The sequence below is a fragment of the Coenobita brevimanus genome, chromosome 46 (assembly GCF_032717465.1).
Source record: "Coenobita brevimanus isolate Jiangsu-jjx chromosome 46, ASM3271746v2, whole genome shotgun sequence".
Taxonomy (NCBI): domain Eukaryota; kingdom Metazoa; phylum Arthropoda; class Malacostraca; order Decapoda; family Coenobitidae; genus Coenobita; species Coenobita brevimanus.
The window spans coordinates 33,556,849-33,564,724 of record NC_136999.1 but is presented as its reverse complement, the minus strand read 5'-3'; the positions used below and the strand labels follow the sequence as shown (position 1 = coordinate 33,564,724).

The 7,876-nt window shown below is 43.5% G+C and overlaps 1 pseudogene; it reads right to left on the bottom strand.

Annotated features, from left to right (window-relative positions):
• Positions 1-2,049: 2,049 nt before the first annotated feature.
• On the bottom strand, positions 2,050-5,504 carry LOC145398688 (uncharacterized; annotated as a pseudogene).
• Between the last annotated feature and the right edge of the window lie 2,372 nt (positions 5,505-7,876).

Here is a 7,876-nt window from a genome sequence, read left to right as displayed (position 1 = left end):
GCCATATAAATATCTGTAAAATAATGTAAGGGAGGCAATATTCCTTCTTATGTGTAGGGAAGGTATACTAGGGTTATTAATAATTCTAACAAGTTTTGAATTTTGTCTAGTTGTTTTAGTGCGACCTCTCCACATCCACTCTACAAGGGTGAATAATTATCCAGCTGAAAGCACACATGACTTGTAAATCATAGCTAACTGCTCGTCAGTGAAGAAGTTACAGGCTCTGTAAAATGAGCCATTTTTTTTTTTAGGTTAATTTAATAAGTGATCTAACATGAGGGGTGCAGCTGAGGGCACTTTTAAGTGAAACGCTGAGAACTTCAATATTTTTGGAGATTGAAATATTTGTATCACTGAAGATAATACAGGAATCAGGCAACACCTGTCTATTAGTAAGCTATACGTATATGGATTTTCTAGGGTTAAATGAGACAATGTTATTTTGTTTCCATTCAGCGGCCTATGATTTCATCCATTGAAATAAGCCCTATGCCCTATTCTTATACCAAATAATATATACACAAAAGAAATAAGGTAAGTGATAGTGCCATACTCCTGGAATTGGCTAATTATAACCTGACAACACCTCACGTGCACTCGTTCACTAATTTTCGCTGTTTATTTCCCCTTGAAATATGCCATATAATCTATTCTCGTAATAAAAATATATATAAGGAGGGAAGGGAGAAGCCTAAGTGATATTTACATTCACCTGGAACTAGCTAATTTATTATGTATTATCTAGATTTCCTGCCAATCATTTCATAGTGTGTATATTAGCAGCTGTCACCAGGCTGAGATTGGCAGTACTACACTCTCCCTAGGCAGGCCACCACACTGTATTCAGTTTACTGTCATCTTTCAAGGTGAAAGCACATCGGATTCGCGCCTGTCAAATTCCGCCACTTTTTAGTCCCATCCAAAGGGTCCTGTGACCTCTACCCCCTACTAAACCTTGTGTGGAAAGAGGTAAAGGGATAAGTGACTGCTGTGGAACGTGAACTGGCTAATTTGTCAATGATAATGATAGAGAGTGACTATGATCTTTCTGGTGAGTAAAACAGTGCAAGTGGAAATGTAAATAATGTGTAAACAGCAAGTGAAAGCAATGAATGTAAATATAAGTGAACAGTGGAAAATAGTTTTATAAGTTACTGCAAGTGTCAGTGCCTAACAGTGTAAATAAAATAGACATGTAAATAACGTAAATAAAATAGAGAATGTAAATAGAAATGTAAACGAGTAATAATATAAGAATACGAGTATATGTACTAGGAGTAATGAAAGTGAAAGTTTCACTCTAGCATGTATGAATACTATGAGTTATGAAAGTGAAAGTGAAAGTGACAGATTCACTCTCAACGCTAGTATACAGGACGAGAAAGTGAATGCTACGTATTTTACTGAAAGAGAAATTAAATGCCTAGAGTGACAATAAACTACTATTACTCAAGGAAACTTATGGATAAAGACTGTAGATATATATAAGTGTTATATAGTAATAGAAATATAAAGTGTGAGTGTTTTTATGAATAATAAATGACAACACCAGCGGCTAACGATCGGAAGTGGGAAGGTAATACACGCTCGTAATTTTCATTGCTTTCACAGTGTTTTTTTTTTTTTTTCGAGTATAGATTCCAAACTATTTGAGAATCATAGAATAGTGTTTCTAGTGATAATATCAGGCTGTGGTAATCATATTACGGGTTGTCGGGTAGTGTAAAGTGGAGACTTCGTTACCCAGCTTCAGAGGTCTCCACAAGTCCTACGGTAATCGAGGAAGGCTCAACAAACATCCCAGGAGAAAGCTGAAGGTATGTGCCATATGCATATATAAGTTTAATATTCTAGGACTAATAACTGATTTTTGGCAAATATTTTTAGAGTGTCTGTCGGAGCGCGAATATGCCCGCAGGACACGCAAGTCAAAGCAAAACAAGCCCGCGGTTTAGGGGTTAACAGTTTCATCACAATCAGCTTCCACCACCTCAACAACTCTGGCAGGAAGCTGAATAATAAGTGCCTTGTCGTCAGAGTCTTCGGCTAAAGACTCGCTCGAGTCCCCTGTGAGCTGCAACAATGGAGATCTCTGAAGTGGCGAGGTACCCCATCTACTTCAACAGCTTGGTCGGACACTACTCTTGTAACTGTACCCCTTTTGTGTCTTTCCTCACACCGAGCATTAGGCAGCTTTACCCAGACTTCTTCCACAACCTGGTAGAGGCCGTCCACTTTTGGTTCATCCTCCCCGTTGGGGTCCACTTCACAAACTCTGACTGAGTACCTGTACACCATGTTGACTGGAGCGGTCAATGATTTGCAGTCATCCTGAGGCATCAGATTGTACAAGTACACTGCTTCTGCTATGGAACAGCTCTTCCTTGCAGCAATGATCTTTATAGTACGATGGCATCTTTCGACTATACCATTTCTAGAAGGAACATATGCACATCTAAAGCAGAGGCGCACACACCACTGCACACCGCAAACAACCTGCTTTGAAAGGCTGTATCATTGTCTGTTAACAGTTTTTCTGGTGCCCCACGCTCATAGAACACTGCCTCTAACTGCTCAATAATGCTTGCACTGGTCTGAAGCCTTAGCCGATGCCAAATAGCAAACTGTGATGGTCCACAGTCAATAAGAGTCAGATACAACCAGCCACCGTAGTGAGTAATATCCATGCCGACTGTCTGCCAAACTAACTCTCAATGCCCAGGCTTCCCTTTTTCCACTTCACAGGTGTTGGGTCAATGGACTGGCATACTTCACAGTTGGTGACAACAGTTTGCACCTGCCGCCTCGTGACTGCTGGGTTGGCTCGCCTTACAAAATAAAGTGTTCATCTCACTCCTGGGTGACCTGCAGAATGATGTATCTTTGCAATCTCATCACCAGTTACACCATTGCCAGCTGCACACACAGGTCGTACAGCTGCAGGACAGGCAGTGGAAACCTTCAGCCAATGCTGTGGCACACTGTCAGGCTATCAGCTTTATTACTAGTGGAAGGAACAAGAGTGACTGTCAGCTGGAGACTACACTCCTCTATCAATGACTGCACTGTCCCTGCTCTCCTCCGGATTAACATCTCACTAGCTGCCTTGGTCATGAGCCTGCTTCTTCCCGATAGACCATCTGAAATCCAGCGATGAACTGTTGAGGAATCAGTCAATAGCTCCACTTTCCTGATCTTCCAAGCCAAAGCAAGGTTCAGACCTTTTATGACGGCATCCAGTTCAGCCATGTTGATGTGACATGCAACATCCTTGCGCAGCCAGCTGGCATCCTCAATAATGCATCCGTCAATCTCAATTGCAACACCGAGTGCCAAAGAACTTGCATCTACCCAAACTCTGGCCTCATCACCTTTGACGTCCCATCGTCCTCGCAGAGGGTCATTCCTTCTGACTTCCTCCACAGTTTCTTTCAGTAAACCTCTTATCTCTCTACCAGTGATATCTTCATCCCAGCTCCCTGTAGCGTGATTTGTTCTCTTAATGAAGGATGTTGCTACCCGCAGCCATCCGCACACAGGGTAGTGGCCCACCAGTTTGCCACAGTAAGAGAATATTGACCGCCGCATCAGCACACTCAGCACACCACCCACCTTGTTATCCCTTCTTCAGACAAGATGTCCCTGTTCCCCCCAGACTCTCAGGCCCAACACCCGTGCTCCATCAGCAACTCGTTCATGTGGCTTACTCAACAGCCCGAAGTTCCTTAGATGTTCTTCCATGTGACTGGCCTTGACAACATCCTCATTCACAAAGATATCGTCAACGTAAGCTGACGTCCCCCTTTTCACATTTGGATCTCGCAAAAGTACACAGTTCAAAATTGCTTTCACTACCAGTGGTGCAATGTTTAAGCCAAAACCTAAACGAGTCAAGCAATACCTCCAACCCTCAATAATCAGTCTGGTATGGCCATAGAGATTCATGGATCCTGACTTGCAAGTATGCCTTTGTCAAGTCTATCACCGACACTCCTTGTCTGCGCCACTCCCGCAGTCTGTCCGCACACACGTCTGAGTTTGCTGTGAAAGGATTGATGTGCGAGTTTAGCTCTATAAGGTCCATTACAGGCCGTACTTTCAGTTTATTGTGATGCAACACTGCCATTAATGGAATCAGTCCCTTGGGAGGTCCATATTTTTCTTTATCATATGGAAGCAGCCAACCATCTCTGATCCATTGTGTTAACTCGTCTTCATACAAACCTCTCACTTCATGTGGCACTGAGTATGCCTCCACCTGATTCTGAAGAGCACCTGGCTCCTTGCCCCCCATCCACTTCCAAGCTGCTGTCCAAGAGTTAGACTCAGGGTCGTAAGTTGCACTGAAATCATGCTTGTTGACTCCCACCACAATGTTGCCAGCTGCGCAGACTGACGACTCTTTTAACCCGAAGCTCACACCACCCTCTGCATCAACTGTAACCCCTCCAAGCGCTCTGATGCCATCCATTCCAAGAATAAACATGAAACCAAGGGGCATTAAAGTAGTCACATTCATACCGATGTCGGTTGAAGTTCCATTGCTAAGCTGGAGATGAACGATGCCTGTTCCTTTACACCGCCACTCCTCCCCACTCACAGTGACCAAACTGACAGCCCCCTTCCTCCATGCCTTGCAACACGAGAGGAGGGCAATGCTCCGTGAACAACCGGTGCCACCAGCACACAATGCTGAACTCCATCCACTCTTAATAAAGTACTTGGCAGCACCTCACTCACTGGTCGTTTCACGGACACTTGGAAGCGATGTGGCCAAAACCATCACATTGGTAGCATCGCACACGCTGCTGAGAGTGACCTCCAACACCCCTCATTGCCCCTTCACCCCCTGTGTTACCTTGGTGGCGAGCTAAATAGTCTCTAGCGAAATGATTTGGATTGCTGCACACATAACATCTTCTGGTAGCAGCTGCACAAGACTCATCACCAGTCCTCGCTGAGGCACCGAGGCACATATTTGATGTTTCAAGGGGGCTGTCATCCCTGATGACCTCCCTTGCCCTCGCAATAATCTGGTCCAGGTTGAAATCTTCCATACGCGACCCTGCCCTCAGCAACTGACGAATGTTCTCTGGCAGCCCAACCACGAAAGCACAGGTGAGCGCCTTATCAGTCAACCCACCAAACAGGGATGCCAGGCGCCGCAGTTCTGCCAAGAACACATCTGGCGACTCACCACTCCGTAACTTCCTGCTGAGGAACTGTTCATAAGCCTCATATGGATTAACAGGAAATGCAGCCACTAACGCCTTCTTCACCTTCTCAGTTGTCTTCTTGTCTGTCTCTGACAGCTACAGGTACACAGCGAAGGCACCCCCAGTAAGGTGGAGAGGGATCATGTTTGCCACATCCGTGACACCTCGTAGTTTACACACGAGTTCCAGTTTTTCTAGCCATTCCACCAGAGACTGTGCACCGCTGCCGTCAAACTCCGGAATCAACTTCAGGTCGAAGTAACCCTCAGGAACCTTTCCTTCCATACTGCCTAGATAGCTTGTGGCAGTAATAAAACGAACGTTGCTCTTTTTTCCTTTAGTTGATGGCAGAGAAAACAAACTGGAGTAACACAGAATATAGTGTAACTCCGAGTCCCTGCAGTCTAACTAGCTCGGTGGCCTTCTCTCCACTGACATAGTCTCTCACCACCCTCAAGCCAGCTAACCTCTGTCTGCCTCTACTACCGCCACCTGCCGTTTTGCTTCCCTAAACCATGACCCCACCCCAGCCTGTTAAACTCCCTAGCAGGCAGTGCTAAAGCCAAACTACTGACTTGCGAGGCTCATAAATAATACATAATATACATTACTCATACAACATAAATTGTATACTGTACATTACACATTACAGAACGTTTTAGGAAAACTTACGGTTAATGGCATATTACAATTAAAAGAATTTCGAATAAAAGACTCCACTGTATATATATATATATATATATATTAACCCGCCCCATCCCGACGTTTTCTGGGCAGTGGTATGCCCCAGTCCCGACATTTTTGGACCTTTTTTATTTTGGCTCAAACATCCGCTTTTGGTGAGAAACATCGAAAATTCATAGAGAAATCGCTCACCTGAGGTTTAAAATACTCGATTTAGGTACGAGTACTTCCTTACCTGACTGGGTTTTCTAACAGGCTGGCACCAAAGAAAACAAGTTCTATGGGAGGGTAACTATTTCATCAACTCATAAACAGTATTTATTTATTTACTTGGTACGAATTTATATGTAGTACAAGAGTATATAGGTTTTCAAACAGTAATATAGGCATTATAAGCATTGTTTCACTCACTAGCTCATCACCATTCATGACCTTTTTTTTCCCACATTACCTGATCATCATTTCTGACCGTTTCTTCCTCTAATGCAGGGGTTCTCAACCTTTTTAATCTTATGTACCCCTTGAAGTCTTTCAGTATTGGTCACGTACCCCTTACCCACAATGCAGCATCAGGAAGGGTAAAAAGAAATGCATGGTTTATTGACTTAGTTTATTAAGTTTAAATTGTGTTATATATGTGGAGCAGACAAACTTTTCAATTAATGTGAGTATGTCACTATGAGGTAGTGTTGATAGGAACTAGTTACTGTCATAGGGAAACACTATGTGACTGGCTGCTAGCATGCAATACATTTACTATAACAGAACTATAGCAGACAGTTTTCGATCATTGTGACAGTGAACTAGTGCTGCTTGCAGCTAGTTGCAACTTGTAACTAGTAACAGTGATAGGTAAGTCACTGTGTGTGTGAATAGCATAAAAAAAATAATAAAACAGAACTAAATCAGACACATTTTTCCAATAACTGTGACTGTGAGGTAGTGGTGCTATATACAGCTTATAACTAGTCATACTGTACACCACAGTAACATTGCACACCACACAGACAAGTCACCACATCACACTGTCACACTGCACACCACACAGACAAGTCACCACACCACACTGTCATACTGCGCACCACAGGGTAATACTGCACACCACACAGTCACATAATGGCAACAAATGTACCCATCAATTCATTGGTACACTTTCCCAGCAAACTTGCCCAGGAATTCGTCAGAACATATGCGTCCAGGAATTCATCAGTAAATAATAACAAATGTGTCCATGAATTTATCGGTTTGTGATGACAAAAAAAAATCAGCTCATAAATCTATCAGTATATAAAATCTATTACTAAATGTGCCCATGAATTCATCAGTACCGTACGTAATGACAACAATAATTGTCTGAGAATTTATGGGTCAGTCCAGGTCCTATAATAGACTTACACCCACCCCCCACATGTGAGCTGGGTACGGTAATGAATTTACTAACTAACAGGCAGACGGACAAACATACATACATCGATGATCACAGTCTCTGCCGCAACCGCCGTTGGCAGACGTAATTGAAAACCACAAACTTGGCCATGAAACCATTACCAGTTATTATGGCTGCAGTGTAGGCACATGACTTCGTAGCCGCAAGCAAAATCCATGACAACTTAAACGAGGAAAAAAAATCAGACTACAAATACACTGGAAACCATGAAGCAGATCTCACTGTACCTGAGGGTGAGGTTAGTGAGGGAACAGTGGTGAGTGGGTGACAGTGAGAGGCGAACAGTGCGTCTCACTTTGGTACCTGTTCGGTACGCATGAGGAGAGACGTGATCGATAGAAAACGAGCAAGGGTGACTACTGTATTATGGGTTTGCAAGGTTGTGTGGCAAGTGTAGTCCAAGAGAGCTTTCTCTCAAATGACATAACTCCAAGAGTTTCCTTGTTAACGTTGTCACTTAGTGTCCTGGTTCTAGTGGAGGACACATCTAGCCTAGCACATGTAGGCCACTTTCTACAAACAGGTT